The sequence below is a fragment of the Pimephales promelas genome, chromosome 5 (assembly GCF_988280905.1).
Source record: "Pimephales promelas chromosome 5, fPimPro1.hap1.1, whole genome shotgun sequence".
NCBI classification, from domain to species: Eukaryota; Metazoa; Chordata; class Actinopteri; order Cypriniformes; family Leuciscidae; genus Pimephales; species Pimephales promelas.
The window spans coordinates 7583433-7602450 of record NC_142773.1 but is presented as its reverse complement, the minus strand read 5'-3'; positions in this window follow the sequence as shown (position 1 = coordinate 7602450).

Below are 19018 nucleotides of genomic sequence, written 5' to 3'. Positions count from 1 at the left end.
TGCATCTCGATAGCTGCCTTCAATACTATTGACACCCACCAAATTGAGAGAATGTGCTACGCAGGGTATGTAATGGATTAATGGATTTATTTTCTTCAAGTGAGCCTGCAGCCCGTTATAACGCCCTGACATATTGCTTGCATTGTCATACACCTGGCCTCTGCAGTTTGCAATTTCTAAGCTTAAATTTTCAAGCACAGCCATTACAGTGTCAGCCAGATTCTCCCCTGTGTGACTCTCAATTGGTACAAAGCCAACAAATCGTTCAATTATTTTCCCCTCTTTACTCACAAATCTAAAAATGAATGTCAGCTGGTCGGTATGTGACAGGTCAGGAGTAGAGTCCGCTATTATAGAAAAATAGTTTGCCTGCTGTATCTCTGCAGCTATGATAGCTTTTACTTTGTCGCCCATTTGCTGAATCAAGTCCTCACATAGGCCTATAGTGGGTGAAAGAAAGGATATGCTGCCCCTACCCCTCTGTCCATACTTATCAATGTGCTCAGCGAGGAAAGGATCAAACTGATAGATGACTTCCAGAATGCCAGGATAGTTGCCATTATGTGGTAAGCCAAGTATTTCATCATCACCACGGAAAGGCAGTCCTCTTTCACTTAAAAACTTTATGACAGCCACAACCCGCTTTAGCACCTCCCGCCAATACCGCTTCTTCTAGCTGCTGCACTAGTTTAGCGTTCACAGTCCCGCTCCCAGTGACAGATGAGCGCCGAAGCAATGCTAACATGCAATTACAATGCTCTGTGCTTTTCTCATGGTCACGCACACGTTCGGGGTGTTTACAGTCAGAAAAAACACTAACAAATTGATTTTTCTTGGTAGAAAAAAGGCAACTATTATGAAAGGCAGCAGGTCCACGATCGATAAGAACAGTATGAGCATCCTCGTCAATTGCCCCCTACAACGCCAGATCAGACACCTGATTAAACCACTGCTCTCTGCTGCCACTACCGGTACAGCTAGCAGATTGTGCTGCGCTGCCAACACTGGCATCCTCGGGTACCTGGTTAGCTTGCTCATCTACCACACATTCTTCACCCTGATTTTCCTCCTGGTCCTGGCTACTTTTAAAGAAAGTTTTGATGGATGGAACCTGTCTTAATAAAGACGCCTCCCTTTCCTCTTTTTTTCTTTTTCGTTTGCGTTTAGTACAACCGCTTTTCTTACTCATTTTTCCTCTGAATCAGTCTGCTCGATTAAGCGTGGGATTATTTGAAGACTGCGCAGGGGCGGGCCGTGGGTTGTTCCAGGTGAAAAAAATAGAAATAAAATATACTCATGTTTTCAAAATAATATTACGCTATTTCAATATAATAATAAGTCGTTATTTCGACGTTATTTCGACATTATATCTCGTTATTTCAACATAAGGTGACATTCTAGTTATATGCATAAAGACACATTTAGAGTTCTTATATTTTTTATAAGAGAGGAAAATACTTAACGTGAAATTAAATGCGTTACGTTCATGATTTTCTGGACTCGATGGACATGATTTTTTGTAGTGTACTTTATTATGATTTTAGTATCATAATGATTAATAGATGAACGCACAATTAACCATTAACTTGATAAGTGTTGCAGATGTTCTTCTTCTAGGATACAATCCACAAACAAATTGCTTTCAACGTATGTGTGCGAGAAATTCAGAATTCAACGAATGTGCAGGAATTTGTACAAATAGAGACATTTTTGTGAATAAAATGGTTTACTTTGTATTAGTGATCATAATTTGCACATCCAACAAAGAGGCATTTATTGATGTTTTTTCTGATCTCATTTGAGTGTATTCAGCAATGCTTTACGTGTTACTCTGGGCTCATCAGATTTTTTTGTACATAGTATTATTAGTATGATTTTTACTGTCTGTTATTAACACTGTCCGTCTCTTTATGTTAAGGTTTGTATTAATTTTGATATGCCAGTAGGCAGAATAAGACAGGAAATTATAGAATGCATTAGAGTATTTTGACCTACTGTTTTCATAACATTGAATATTCTACTATTGTGCTAGTTTTGTTGCCATTGTTGCTCAAAAGCACGCTTTTACGTTACCAGTGCCTGCATGTGTTGGGAAAAGAAGAGCGAGTTCGGCAAAGGGTGGATTCAAACTCGGGTTGCACGCGTCAAAAGCTAAATTCATGAACCTTACATCTAACATCGTACGCCACAGAAGCTATTTAATGGGGAGTGTCTTTTTTCTCAAAAGACATGCACGTAGTGCAAATACACGCTCAGTTATCGAAAATGTAAAAAAAAAAAAAACTCTTCCCCTCGCTTGGGCCCCAAGTGTGCATGGGCCCCTGGCCCTGTGCCCATAATGCCCATTGGGTAATCCGGGCCTGCTTTGCACCCTTTCTTCACCGATGATACCCAAGAAGGTCTGCACCTCCTGGGTTGACCACGGTAATGTTAAGTTGTGCGGCAACATTACTTTGCAACAGTGTTTTAAAAATGGCACTTCTTGCGTTCGACATTCCCCTTGTAGCACGTGCAAGTGACGATTCTCTTATAAACAATCACCGTTCTGCAGTGAGTCTAGCTCCACCTTTTAGTACCGTACCACTGAGCTAGGTACCCCAACGAAAGGGTACCCAAAAACTGGTTCGGTACGGTTCAGCTTTTTTGTACCATTCACAACTTTTGACAGTGGAAACCGAACTGTACCGTACCGTACAGCTCAGTGGAAACGAGCTATAAGAGATACAACTTTGATGGGAGTGACATATTGGAGGGTAGACAAAACTGGTGTAACAACAGTCCAGTCACCAGACTGTGTTGTTGCACGTCGCAGAGTCAAGCAAGTGGGTGTGATGACATCGGGTGAGAGAGGTGTGCTCGTGTCAGTAGCATGCACCGTGCAAGCACCTGGGATTGCAATTCCCGCCATCTTTGTATTCCCTTGTAAACGTTACAAGGAATACTTTGTTCAAAATGGGCCAACGGGGAGTGCCGGAAGCGGTAATGGGTGTGGGGTTTGTGTCTTGTTCTGGTCTGTTGTGTGTTCCTCCGTTATTGGGTATTTGGTTCAGTGCTGTTCCCAGTTTTCCCACTCCTCGTTTGTGTTCATGTATAGACCATTTCACAAGCTGTAAACAACACTGGTCCAGAAACACTTCCTGTTTCAGTTTGTAACTGTTTTCTTTATTTCACATGTAAAGAAAACATCTTAAAGATGTTTGTTTAACTTTTTGATTCAGTTTTAAATGTTCTGTTGGTTGTATCTTATCCCAGCTTTTATGTAGTGTTAAAAAACTGAAACAGGAAGTGCTTCTGGACCAGTGTTGTTTACATCTTGTGAAATGGTCTATAGACGCTTTCAGCAGTGACAACATAAACAAACGGTACTGCGCATGTGCATTAATCTGGCCCAAACTTAACTTCCGGCAGACTTGCGGAGACAATCCATAACAAGTAAATAACCTAGTAACTGGTATTTCTTGCCAGTCAAAGAAAATAAATGTTACCTGGCCAAACTGAAATGTGACACTACCAGACCCGTTGAACAAAAATTGGAGACAAGATGTTTTTCTACCGACGTGTCTGATTTACCGCAGTGTTAAAAAAACTGGCGAGCGCGACGGCGGGGTTTGATAAGGATAATAACATAGAGCTATGCTTCTTACATGCTTGCTAACCTTTTTTAAGGTGGGTCTCCACATTGACCACATGTTGGATGGATCTGTGCAGCGCTGTTTACGATACTAACCATTCAATACACAGACTGGTCCGCTGTCAATGTGTTTGCGAGAGAGAGAGAGAGAGAGAGCGTGCGAATATGCGCTGCACGCTACTGCAGTCAATTACAACTTTTCCCATCTTAAATTGTTAAAAACACGGAAATCAATATGTGGCGGTCAGCGCTGATAATGTGGTGGGCTGCCACTAATAAATGTATGGGAAACACTGTACCGGTTATCACTCAGATAAACATAGGCTATTTTAATACCACCGTCTCCCTCATAGGAAACCTTGACATTTTTGTTTTTTAAAAATTGCGTTTGCTCCCTACTAGGTCAGGTTGCACCCCACAGCTCAACAACCTGCTCATGCTCAACTTTCACTGCATTTGTAGTGAATGCCATATTATCTAGTAAACACTAATAAACGAACAGAACGGAAGTTAACTTTGGGCCAGCTCATCACCATGGCAACGCGTCTGATGAAAGCGTCTATTCCACCTGTTTTGGAGTTGCCCCAGCTGTTGTCTTATTTCACTTATCTGTACATTTGTATTTAAGCCCTGTGTTTTAGTCCAGTTGGGGTGAGTTCGTGTTGTTGTTATGTTGCCTGTAGCTGTCTCTGTGTTCCTGTCCTGAGTTTCTGTGGATAACCTGTTTGTTTATTTAATTATGCTTGCTTTTGGATCCTGCCTCCTCCTCCTTTGCTGCTATGTAACAGCATAAAAGACAAAAGCATAATGGTTGGAGTCAGATTTGAATTGCAAGTGCTTATGACAATGCTTCTCTTATGTGGTATAGCTAGGCTATAAGTTGACAGCGCTAGCTGGATGACATTATTAAAAAAATGGCCACAAATCTAGACCCCAAGCCAAATATTATGTCACCTATTTGGGCACATTTGGCTTTGAGACAGAAAGCAAGGGGCAGCCGATGAATTTGGGCGATATGCCGTATTTGTAGCAGAAAAGTATTAGTCTCGCGAGGAAATACCACTAATTTAAGATCACATCTGAGAATCAACCATCCTGTGGCGTTTGCCGGACTTGGGAGCAGCACACCTACCTTAGGTAACATTAAGCCTACGACCTCAGGCCAGCAGCAACAATTGGAATTTTCTGAGGCCTTTGTGAGAGGAGCGAAGTACCAAAGTGACAGCAATCCGTGGCGAGCTTTTTGGTTGAAGAAACGGTGCCATTCCATACCATTGAGAAGCCACCGTTCAAAGCCATGCTACTGGTTTTTGATAAACAATACATACTTCACAAACTGAAAGTACTTTTCTCAAACAGCGATCCCTGAAAAGTATCTGTCAGTGAAGGATGGCATAATATGGGACTTGTGATATGTGGTCAAGCATAAACATGATGCCATACATGAGCCTGACCATACACGATCTCAGTGCAAACTGGGAACTAAAATCGATATGGAGACCTTGTTCATGCCAGAAAGCCACACGACAGACAACCTGGCAGAAGCCCTCAGGTCCTCCTTTCAAGAGTACTTGGAAGAGTAAGAAAACTGGTCTGTATTACCACAGACAATGGGGCAAATATTGTGGTGCGAAAACTTGGCTGGACATGGCTAAATTGCTTTGGCCTTAATCTGCATTTCACAGTCACCAAAAGCAATGAAGACAGAAAAGGACTGCACTGCCCAAGCCATGGGTGTGTGCAGAACATTGGTGACAATGGTGACAATTGGTGACTTCTCACAGAGCTGACAAAAGAAGAGAAAACCAAAGAGAAAACAAGCCCATCTCAACAGGCCCCAACATTGCTTAGTTCTGGTGAGTTGAGCTAAACTTTCATTCCTACTTCTTTAGACATTGTTTTTCGGATAACAGTCCGTGGAGATTATAAATGCACCCGTCCAAATGCAACTTGTTGAAACTTTTCATAATTTATTGTATAAAAAAATGGGTTACAAACGATGACAACTGTTCCATAATTCCTATTAAACTCAAAAGATATCGGAAAAATAACAACGTTATAGAAATAAATATTATTTTATGATATTATTATTAATATGTTTATGTTAATGATTAGTATTTTTCAAGGCGAATATGAGCCTTGCATTAACCCGTAAATAACTGTGCAAAATTTATGATACGCCAATTACAGCTCGCCTATTTACAGCAGATTTAGTTCACGAACAACTGAGTGACGTGACTTAATTTTTATTTACAATAATCAGGCCTAAAAGTAAGAATTAGTAACTTTGTTTTTGTGCCGTCCGGTTCGCACACTCAAGCTCCAATGATCTCCCATTCTCAGCTCATTTTGAGTCAGACGTTGTGAATTGTTAACTGGAGACTTGCTCTAACCGGATCATTTGAATCGGTGAGTTGTTGACTCGAGAACAGCAGCAACTGGATCAGTCCAATTTTTTGAATGAATGGCTTGGTGCAATTTGCAAACCGATTTAACAGGCTTATTGAAAAGAATCAACAAGTTCACGAATCAGAGTTCACATTTGCAAATCAGTCGGATAGATTAAATTGGTAAAGGTATTTGGCATGCTGTCCGGGGAGAGGGCTCTGATCTTTGTAATTGGCCCGACCGCAGAGTATATTCTCTATTGTGGATGATGGTGGCTTTAAAGCATCTGTGGCTAAGCTTGACCCCACTTATGCACTACCATCCAGGCAGGCTCTGAAGATCATGGTGGACCACAAATATGAAGAGCAGAAGAAGCAGAAGGCCATGGCTGAGCTACAGAAAACTGAGGGTGTGAGCCGAACTGCAGATATGTGGACCTCTATTAATATGGATGCATATCTGGCTGTTACATGGCATTATGTAAACAACAAGGATACGCTTGCCAGAGTATTTCTGGGGGTACTGTCATTTCCTAAAGCTCACACTGCAGAGAACCTTGCAGAGGCCAAGAGGTTGCTCTTTGAAGAATGGGATATCCAGAGCAAAATAAAATCCCTGGCGACTGATGCTGCTTCAAATATGATAGCCACTGCCGACAACTTAAAGATTAGCATCATATGCATTGCACAAGCCTTGAATCTGCTGGTCAAGAAGTCCCTTGTTGCAACTCCTGGTCTTGAAGACGTCAGAACAAGAGCACAAAGGATGGTGTCTTACTTTAAGACCAGTACCATAGTAAAAGACAGGCTTAGAGAGAAACAGGAACAAATGGGATGCCCTGTGAAGAAGCTGATTCTGGAGGTTGATAGCCGCTGGGACAGTACCTATTTAAAGCGTATACATGAAGAGAGAGAACCAGTGGCTACACTGAGAACTGATGTGGCTCCTCTGACATCAGAAGAATATCAGGCAATATCCGAGTGCATAAAAGTGCTAGCCCCATTTCAGGTGGCCACGTTGACCTTTCTGAGGAGAAGAGAGTATCTGGCTTTACTGTCATTTCTATGATGAAAATGTTTCGATACACAATTAATGAAACCCTCAAAAACATTACCAACGACACTGCAATCAAGCTGAGACAGAATCTGTCAAGAAGATTAGCAGATAAATGTTCAGCTCTTGAATCGACAAGTGTTTTGACATTTGCTACACTTACCTCGACGATTTAAAACATTTGGATTTCATAATCATATACAGGCCCAGACGGCAACTGGACGACTAACATCTGAATGCACAGCGTTAATCAAAGATACAGCTCATCAAACACCCATCCACTCAGCACAGCCAGATACAGCATAAAATCTTGAAACTACAGGTCAAGGTAAAGTAAAAATCCTAGAAGGTTACTAATAACTATTCATTACGCATAACATGGTTTTGTTTATCCTTTCCCTTGCAGAGGAGGTGAATCTTTGGGAGCTGCTGGACAACGATGCAAGTAATGCAAGGAGGAACAAAAGAGCAACATCAGATTCAACCATAGAGGTCCAGCGCTAAATGACCGATCCCCCACTGCAGCGTTCTGCTGACGCTCTTGCCTACTGGTCCACTCACAAAGCAATAAATCCTCATTTATACCAGCTTTCTAAACTGTTTTTGGGTACTCCTGCATCATCTGTTCCATGCGAGAGGATATTCTCTAAAGCTGGTGAAATTGAAAAGAAAAAGAAAAAAAGAAATCACCTTTCACCAAAGACTGTGGAGAAAATAATAATATAATATCTACATTATACAAGTACAACCAGTTACACAAGCACATCATTTTCAACATACAAAAATAACAGTCCCACCAGTTAACAAGTTAGCTTTCACACATGACACTGCCCTGCTAAAAAAAAAAAAAAATAGAAAACATTGCAAAAATTCTGTTGGAGTTAATGGTTTTCATGGGAATTTTATTGGTTGTAATGGGAATTATATTGGTCTGATATGATATGTTTTGGGTTCTCTTGGTGGGGGCATTACATCCTAATGACTGAACTTTTAATGGGATCCTTACCAGGGTGAACGCAGAAGGCCTTGGACTCAGTGGCATAATGGGGACATGAATTTCCATTGGCAATGAATGGAGGTAAGACAGTGGACTGTCACGACACACACAGAAGAGAGACAGCAGATCCAATTGCAGTAAGATGTTCTTTTAATAGGGTAATCCATAAATCATAATCCAGTCCAGGGAGGGGTCAAAATCCAATAAGGCAATTCAAATACAAAAACAGAAAAATACTAGAACCAACCTAGAAATTACAACAGAGGTGTGGGACAAATTACAACGACTCCGTACACATACTAACATAGACAGGGAATATATACACATATCTAACAAGACTAACACAGAACAGCTGGGAACAATGATTATGGGGAACAGCTGAGTGCAATGAACTGATGAGTGACAGTGACAGAAGTACATGACACCGAGGGGAAGGAGGACATCTAGTGGAAAAACAAGGGAACACAACCAGACACTGTGACATAACCCCCCTACTACGGAGTGGCTTCCAGACACTCCACGACAGCAACTACAACACAATCACAAGAGTTCAGGAGGGAGGTGGAACGGTGGAGGATCAGGATGAGGTATGGTGGGCCAGGTCCATGAAGGAAGACAGGAACAAGGGGTGAGGGCTTAATCAGGGACCAGGGCGAAACATAGGGTCCATCAGGCGGCCAAGGCAGAGCAGACCCCTCGGGCGGCCAGGGCGGAGCAGACCCCTCGGGCGGCCAGGGCGGTGAAGACCCCTCCGGCGGCCAGGGCGGTGAAGACCCCTCCGGCGGCCAGGGTGGAGCAGACCTTTCGGGCGGCCAGGGCGGAGCAGACCTTTCGGGCGGCCAGGGCGGTGAAGACCCCTCCGGCGGCCAGGGCGGAGCAGACCCCTCGGGCGGCCAGGGCGGAGCAGACCCCTCGGGCGGCCAGGGCGGAGCAGCCCCCTCGGGCGGCCAGGGCGGAGCAGACCCCTCGGGCGGCCAGGGCGGAGCAGACCCCTCGGGTGGCCAGGGCGGAGCAGACCCCTCGGGCGGCCAGGGCGGAGCAGACCCCTCAGGACCAGACAACACACATACCGGTTCGGCCATCGTGTCTGGAGACACTGGCTCGGCCATCTTGTCCGGAGACACCGGATCGGCCATCGTGTCCGGAGACACCGGATTGGCCATCGTGTTCGGAGACACCGGCTCGGCCTTCTTGTCCGGAGACACCGGCTCGGCCTTCTTTTCCGGAGACACCGGCTCTGCCTTCTTGTCCGGAGACACCGGCTCGGCCTTCTTGTCCGTGGACACTGGCTCGGCCATCTTGTTTGTGGCCACTGGCTCGGACTCAGGAACAGCAGACACCGGTTCGCAAACATCAGACACCGGCTCTGGAATAGACGGCACTGGCTCCGGCTCTGGAACAGACCCTGGCTCAGCAGTGGCCATCTTGTCCGGAGACACAGGCTCGGCGGCGGTCGGCAGGGGAACGGCCTCCCGGACGACAGTGGGCTGTTGGGGCACGACCTCCGGGACAATAGTCCGGCCGAACGAGACTCTGGCCTGGCGGCCTGGGGAATTGATAACTGCTGAGATCTGTGAATTTCCCACGCTACTGGCTGTTCGGACAGATGACAGCGGCTGATCGGCCAGCTTGGACAGCAGTCCACTCCACCCTCGGACATGTCCAAAGGAGGCAGCCGTGCTGGCTGATGGTGCGGCCCACAGAGGGTCTCGCTTAGCGGCCGACGGAGACACTGGCTCGACGCTGGCCGTTCTCTTCGGACACAGGTGCCGGGTCCCTCCCGTCAGGAAACGCTGTTGTGGACTCAGTCATCCTGTCAGAAACAACAAATCGGTCTGACGTAATCCTTCTTTGCAGATAATTAGTGAACCCCCAGAAGTCCAGAGTCTCCAGCCCCATCATCTCACATCGAGGTAATGGGTTATCAAGGCAATTATTAAAAAGATCCTTTAGTGCTGCCTCATTGTAACCCATACCTCTTGAGAGGGTCCAAAAAAATTGAGCTAGTCCTCCCACCGACTGTCCCTGTTGGCGTAAAGCCAATAAATTACTGAGTCGTCCCCTCCTCTCTTCCTTGGTGGTAGGGGGACGGATTCGGAAACCCGTACTGCTGGATCCTAGCATGACGGAGTCGTTCTGTCACGACACACACAGGAGAGAGACAGCAGATCCAATTGCAGTAAGATGTTCTTTTAATAGGGTAATCCATAAATCATAATCCAGTCCAGGGAGGGGTCAAACTCCAATAAGGCAATTCAAATACAAAAACAGAAAAATACTAGAACCAACCTAGAAATTACAACAGCGGTGTGGGACAAATTACAACGACTCCGTACACATACTAACATAGACAGGGAATATATACACATATCTAACAAGACTAACACAGAACAGCTGGGAACAATGATTATGGGGAACAGCTGAGTGCAATGAACTGATGAGTGACAGTGACAGAAGTACATGACACCGAGGGGAAGGAGGACATCTAGTGGACAAACAAGGGAACACAACCAGACACTGTGACAGTGGACATGGTCATTAGCGCCAGGAAAGACAAAAACCCTCCCTGCCCTCCCTCTCCAGTAATATCAGGACATCTAATTAGCAGAGTTTCCACCTTTAAACTACTTGGAGTTCAAATCTGTCGTGGGGTGCACACATTAAGTGTATGATTTCAAAAGTGCACCCTAGAATCCACTATCTCTGTTTTGCTAAAAACGCGGGTCTCCCATGAGATGTCTTAATGAAAATATACTTGACATTTATACGGCCAGTTCTTGAGTATGTTAGTCCAGTATTGAGTGGACTACCAAAAGGTCTTTCTGATGAGTTAGAATTTAGGGGATTAATGAAGATGACAATAGCACGGATTATCTGATTTCATTGTGCGAAATAAGTTTCCAGTTTCCAATTTTTAATTTAATTTAATTTTTAATAATTTCCAACTGACCGGGATTGTTGTCTACAATCCACAAGCACTAAAAACTCAATTGCACCAAATATCATTTCTGTCATCAGCAGTTCTTTTCAGACGAGTTCCGTTCCATCTTGTTTCAAACATGCAGTAGTTAATCCACTGCTCAAAAAGGCAAATATGGACCCATCTGATCTTAATAACTACAGACCAATTTCGAAAAGTTTTGGAGAAAGCTGTTTTAAATCAGTTATCCCCTTACTTAATTGAGAATAATATACTCGAGCCGTTTCAGTCTGGGTTTAGATCAAAGCACAGCACTGAATCAGCCTTGTTAAGAGTGATAAACGACTTCTTGTTATTTGTGGACTCTGGAAATTGTGCAGTTCTGGTTTTGTTGGATCTAAATGCAGCCTTTGATACAGTGGATCACTGTATCCTTCTGGACAGGTTAAAAACTGAGGCTGGTATCTGTGATTCAGCTCTAGAGTGGTTTAAATCGTATTTCTCTGAGAGGAGTTTCTCTGTGGAGGTAGGTCAGTTTCAGTCTTCGTCCGTTCCTGTTACGGAAGGAGTACCGCAAGGCTCTATTTTGGGACCAATTTTATTTTCATTATATATGCTTCCTCTTCGTTACATTTTCGAATTTCATCAGGTTCCTTATCATATTTATGCGGACGATACCCAGCTGTACATGCCGATAAAATCCAGGTCTAAGTGCTTATCTGATTTTGGCCTGTCTAAATGACATTAAAAGCTGGATGGGTGATAATTTTCTTCAGTTAAATGAAAATAAGACTGAAGTTATTTTATTTGGCACCCCACATTTGGTAGAAGGAGTTAAAATTTGACAAGCAAGTAAACTCTGTCGTCAGAGGCAGTTTTTTCCAGCTCCGGAGTTTACGGAAATTAAAATCTATTTCATCTTAGACAGTTATTTATGCTTTTATCTCAACAAGGCTGGACTATTGCAACACTTTATATGCTGGTATTAACCAGTTTTCACTAATGCGCTTGCAACAAAATGCCGCAGCACGTTTTTTGATGGGGAAGAAAAAACGTGAGCATATCACCCCTATATTGTCACATTTGCATTGGTTACCTGTCAAGTTGAGTACAAGGTTTTGACTTTTGTGTTTAAAGCCTTGCATGGTCTTGCTCCACTTTACTGTATATCTCAGACCTTATTTGTCCATACTCTCCACCAAGAACTCTTAGATCTTCCTCTGACAAACTATTAACTATCGCTCACTCACATTTGAAATCTAAAGGTGACAGAGCTTTCTCCGTTTTTGGTCTGAGGCTGTGGAATTCGTTACCTCAATCTATTAGGTTAGCTCCTTCTTTACATGTATTCAAGTCAGCTCTGAAAACGCATCTTTTCTCTCAGGTCTACTCATAACTGCGGATCTGCATCCGTAGTAAGTCAAAATTTTACATGCAATTTGTACAATGTCTGTTTTTTATTGTGTTTTTATCATGCCTCTGTGAAGCACCTTGGTCAGCAGAAATGCTGTTTTAAGGTGCTATGTAAATAAAAATGACCTTGACCTAAAAAGTCATTTTCTGCCTTTTATCAGCCAAAAAGGACCCAAATTAGAAATGTATGACCCTATTCTACTACATATATGACCCACTATCAATACACATTCATGTCTTCACAGGTGGAATTACCCTTTAACATATAAGCCTACTTGCATTTTATGGTTGTCAGCTTTGTTGCATGACATTTACTTCACCAGAAGATGGTACTGAAATGGTTTCTGAATGAAACCTCGAGTAATGAAGCATTTTCAACACAATAGTATCAGAAAGCAATAATATGAAACACTTCTATTAGCCATCACTGTAGAACATCTTGTAGAACATTCTCAAACTCACATTTGACTGTGCTTATATATGGTTTGCCTTCATGCTGATTGGGTAGATATGTTGATTACTGATCGTAGACAGCTGATGATACTAGAGTATTTGTGATTAATGTTTGTAGAGAGCAGTTGGCACTAGAGTAGCTCATTTTGACATGTTCCTCCTGAACTACATTAATAAAACATAAATAAATAAAACATATAATAAATGAGGACATGTAGTGGACTAAAATGTTTGATATTATGCTTTAGTAAAGTAAAAGTTTCTCAAATAAAAATATTTACTTAAATAAATACTTAAGTACCCAGATAGCAAACTGACATTGAATCAACGTGGAAATATGACATCGAAACAACGTTGATCTGACATTGTTTTGCTCATCGAATTAACGTTGAACCAACGTCAGAAGCGTCATTCTTTCAAAACTAACGGAAAATCAACTTGAAATCAACGCGTTGTTTCAACGTTATGAAAGCAAACCAATTTTCGATTTTCATTTAGCTTTGAAGAATGCCGCGTCTGACGTTGGTTCAACGTTAATTCGATGAGCAAAATCAACGTTGTTTCAATGTCATGAGAGACGTCGTTTCCACATTGATTCAATGTCAGTTTGCTGTCTGGGTAGCCTTTCTACTTAAGTAGCCTACGTGAAATACTTGTGGGACAGTAACGAATTATACTTTGTATCTGTACTTATGAAACATTTTTATTTTGAAAAACTTTTGAAAATTTGTACTGTTACTACATTCTGAAGCAGCACTGTAAGTAGTGTTTTTAATAAATGTACTAGGCTACAATTGACAAATAATGAATAGTTTTATCTTTAGATTGGGTACTGCAAAAACATGCCTCCTGTGCCCCAAGCTTGATTTTTGTTTTTAAATGACACATTTCTGAGCACATTCAAAAATCAATGTCAAAACATCCTTGAGGCTGACCCATAAGAACCCGGATAGTGAGCAGCAAATATGGCTTGATCCCCAAAAAATATATCTTTATGCGAAAAATAAGTTCCCTTAAGTAATTGCATATTTTTCCTTTTTCATATCATTTTGCCTAGTGTTGGTGGTTCATAACCATTCTTTTGATTTCAATAAAGAATAAATTCGTGAAATCGCGGCACCAATCATAAACGTTGGGGTGGGCTTTACACAATGATGACAGCACATCGACAGTGAAGGAGATTTTGTACATTTACAAAGATGGATGCCGCCGTGGAACTAGAGGTGTGATGGTTATAGTTGAACACCGTCATTAGAACTCTATAACCAAAACCATGTTATTAAAATATTTTTTTCACAAACATTTTTTATCATAGAGAATGTTTAAATACTAATGTCAGTTACTAATGTCAGTATTTGTCAGTAATATGTCAGTTTTCAAGGGAAACGGAAGCGGTGCTTCGGAGGCTGCTACTGCTGGAGATGATTCGGGAGAGGTCTGTGCACCCCCTCACAAGAAGAGAAATCTTGAAGATCTCTTTAATAAACGGAGGTCTGAAATCTCTGCCCCTTTACCGATCAGAGCGCGCGCTGACACGGAGTAAAGCCTTGTTCATACTTGACGCGCCCGCACAAGCGTGAAGGAGTGTGCGGCAAAAATTACACGTTCGGTGCGCAAGACCGACCCCATTTCGCTTGGCTGTGTGCACGGCTATTGTAACAGCGTGTGCCACGTCCGAGGATGAACAACTTCATGCCGAGTCTGCCCGAGCATGTACGTCTCACTCTCACCGCACTGGCACGCAGTTTCCCCCGTCTAAATTGCAAAGTTGTTGTTTTTTGCTATGGTTTTGTTTACTGTGTGTGATTTATTTAATGGAAAGCACATTCACTTCTAGTTGTCTTGCTGTTAAATAAACGTAGAGCAAGTAGCTAATCAGTGTCTGCATAAGTCATCTCCTTCATCACCCTGATTGGTTTAGTCCTATCCAATTGTGCCATTGAGGCATTTGAGGTAATAACCCCTTTGGAAATGAGTTTTGCCAGACCATAACTCAGCTGTTCTGTCACAGTTGATCAGTGCTGGGAGGTGATTGAACACAATGGTTTGGTGCACATATCTCCCAAAGCAATATTTGATGACTGGGATTTTAATTTGCACTGCAAAATCTAGGTTGGTACTGTGTCTCCTTGGAATAATAGTCCCTGAAGTGATTGCTGCTATGATTCCCATTCTGTGGAAGGTCCCCTTACCATCAATAGTAAGGATGTTGTGGTTGGACAACATTGTCCCCAAATCTATGTCATCCGGGGCAACATATCTGGGGCAACTGAATCTGCTGCATTCTTTTCAAAACGCAAAACTTCCTTTTATGATGAAGCAAATCCCATTCCATGAAGGGGATGCACCAGGAATAGAATTTGAGACAGATACATACTGTATGATGTGCCTGTACTGCAAGGCCAAGTTGTATTGCCTGTCCAATTCCTGCAGCCTTTCGTCTTGTCTCCTACCCATAAAAAGACCATTCAAAAGAGTACGGAGAGTCTCAGGAACAAACCAGAGGGCAGAGTCAAACTTTGTGCTCAGATACTGACCCGCAACGGATGGGATATTGGACTTGATGTCACTTTTGATCAATCGCGCAGCTGTTTGAATGATCGCATTTTTCTGGGATTCCTTTTCTTGTTCATTGAAATAAGATCGTAGTATTTGTGTTGTCTTGTCTCTCATTGTCACTGTCATGGATTCTTTCCCTTTCAGTGAAATGTACATTTTCCTGGTACTGTTCCCTCAATTTTCTCTTGAGGTACTGATTTCCATATGGTTCAGAATCTTGGTTTGTCAGAGATTCTTTCATTTTGTCTCGAAGATGTGTAATTGTCAACTGTTTCTCATCATTACTCATTACATTTTTGGGCTGGCCAGGCTTTGTGGCTTTTCTGTGCTTTGCCCTTTGGGTCTTTCTGGAACTGTACCGGTATGTTACATCCATTACGAAAACTACTACCGCATAATAGTGTTGTCACGATACTAGAATTTCTAACTTCGATACGATACCTTGAAAAATATCGATATTCGATACCATTTTCGTTACCACGGAGAGAAAAAACTGCCACAATATTAAGGTTTTTTTTTTAATTTAAAGCTAAATATAACAAGTCTCTAGAAATTGACAAATGAGGTATATTATAACAAAATGTCCTTAGGTAGTGCACTTGTTCAAAGGTCTCTCAGATTACCATTTATTCAAAAACCAATAAAGTGCAAGTAAAAAAAAAAGTGCAATCTTTTGTATTACCAAGTAAAATCAAATACGATCACAATCTCAACAAAAGATACTTAAACTTCAAGCTAAAACAAAATTAGTGCAATCTTATGCATCAAGTAACAAATTAGTAAACAAAATAATTGAATGGAATCTGTTGCTGCAGTTATGCAGAGTTTCTCCACAGAGGTGAGTGAGATTGACACCCATTACTGTATCCTACAGTTGTTTTGCAACTTTCAGATTTTGAGCTAGGAACACCAGCATCTCAATGTGCTCCTCTGTAAGTCGTGCCCTTCTTGTACTGCAAATGAGCCCTGATGTACTAAATACACGCTCTGAAGCTGAACTTGAAGCAGAGATGCACAGATGCTTCTTAGCAAACTGGGCATGGTGAAGTAAAGTTGCCTCATGTGTCCTCCACCATGTGAGTGGGTCCTCTTCTGCACTGATTTCAGGCATCTTCTCATATACTGAAAACTCATTTTTGAGTTGCATTTCTGCACTCTTACCTTCTCCTCTGGATGATGAAGTTGATGGTGAAGTCTTGTTGAAATGCTTTTTTGTTTGCTGAAGCATTATCAGTGGTGATACCAGCTTCCATGCATCTTGTATTATCTCTTCCAATGCTTTCCTCAAGCATTCTGCTGTGTGCTCAGTGTGGAGCCCAATACAGCCCAAACACCAGCTCTGCATGTCCCAGGTTTCAGTGATAAATTGCAGAGTTACTGCCATGAACGTGGAATTGGCCCTGCTTGTCCACAGATCAGTGGTGCATGAAAAAAAGTTTTTCCTTCCAAGATGGTTCATGACTATTTCTTTCGTTTCATTATATAGGGCTGGGATTTCGGTGTGCATGAAAAAGTTCTGTGAAGGAAGGGCATACCTGTTGTTAAAATGTTCAAGAAGTTGTTTGAAGCCAGGTTTCTCAACAGTATACACAGGAACCTGATCCATGCATATGTACTCTGCTACAGCCCTGTTCAGCTTCTTGGCTTCATTTGAGTTTGCTTCATAGTTTCTTAGCTGTTCAAATACAGCTGGTAGTGTAGGTTGTGAGTGTGTTGTTTCAGGTCGAGTCTCATCTTCTTTCTGGTGCTACAAGAGAATGCCAAACTTTAATAAACATTTTTCTTTTTAGACAGACCACACTTTTAAAATGTACTGAACTAATCTAACAACTAGGTTAATGGTAATATATATTTAATTGATAACATGAAAAATCAATGAAAAATGCTTCCAAAACATTCATTAATCTTAGTAAAAAGTTTATTTAAACTAATACTAATACATGTACTAATTATAATCCAACATTGTAATATATTTTTCATTGGACCAGAGCTAACATGATCCGTTGTATTTTTATTACCTACTGTTATCAAAGATTAAAATATACTGTAACAAATGCATTGCTCATTGATCATAAATGCTGGTTAATACATTAACGTTATTTGATGAACAGATTTAAACACAAACGTGCGTGCATCACACGTGAAAACAACGCTCACTGGATCGACATGAAGTCAAGTCACCTATATTTATATAGTGCTTTTAACAATACAGACAACACAGTCTCTCATATCAACAACAATAATGGGCCATCTTGGTTAATGTTTCAGAAATGTTTAAATGAGAAGAGTTACCAACCTTTGCGAAATTCTTTATATAGATCCGGGTGTCGGTCTTTCAGGTGCTTCGCTGTATTAGCCCAGACAGCAAACTGACATTGAATCAACGTGGAAACGACGTCTCTCATGACATTGAAACAACGTTGATTTTGCTCATCGAATTAACGTTGAACCAACGTCAGACGCGGCATTCTTCAAAGCTAAATGAAAATCGAAAATTGGTTTGCATTCATAACGTTGAAACAACGCGTTGATTTCAAGTTGATTTTCCATTAGTTTTGAAAGAATGACGCATCTGACGTTGGTTCAACGTTAATTCGATGAGCAAAACAATGTCAGATCAACGCTGTTTCGATGTCATATTTCCACGTTGATTCAATGTCAGTTTGCTATCTGGGAGTGGTGTTAGCGCCTTTTGTTAGCACTGTTCTGTAGCATCTCTTGCATATTGGCTTGCTTGTGTCCTTGGCTTTCCATGTTCATTTGCATCATATCAAAAATATTTCCAGATAGCACTCCTGCAATTTTATTTATCAATCAAAGGCGGTTGCGTCGGTGCCGCACTCGCCATCTTTCCTTTCACTACAGTGTTGTTAATGAATGAGACGAGCGTGAGCGGGTCAACGCGCCTTTGGAGAAAAGTGAAAGTGACAGCTCGGCTAGCCTATCGGTATATCGATATTTGGGGAAATTAATATTGGTACCGTTCAGATATTTTAGTATCGATGTTTATCGAAATATCGATATTTTTGACAACACTACTGCACATAATTATCAGTGGTTGCATATGTTTTGATGAGGGAAAAAAATATATACGAGAGCGGATTAGAACCCATGAGAAACAGGGACGAGTTTGTGTGCATTTTGATTTGTGATTTCACCGGAAGGAATCTCCGCCACGGATTGAAGCGCGTTTTCGAGAGAAGACAACACATTTCAGTGCTAGATCGTATGTTATTTAACAAACATATGAAACGAATGCTGTTAACTGGAGATGTTTTATTTGTATTGGTACATCTGTGCAGCGAGATGTTTCAAAAGTGGTGGGGACAAAATCGACCCTGGCAAAAAGTGGTGGGGACATGTCCCACCCGTCCCAACGTAAATGACGCCTATGGGTTAGACACCAATATTACTTGGCTAGGTCAAATAAAGAAGGAGTTAGGATATTTTAAGGGCTTCCTGACCATCTTGGACGCCATCTTGAAAATTACACCTTTCTAGTGGTCAAACTTTGGTAAACTTTTAGTACGTTATTAAGGACAGCTAATTCAACAAAATTCAATTTTCTTGTTAAATAACATTTTTTTCTGTGTATTTTATTTTT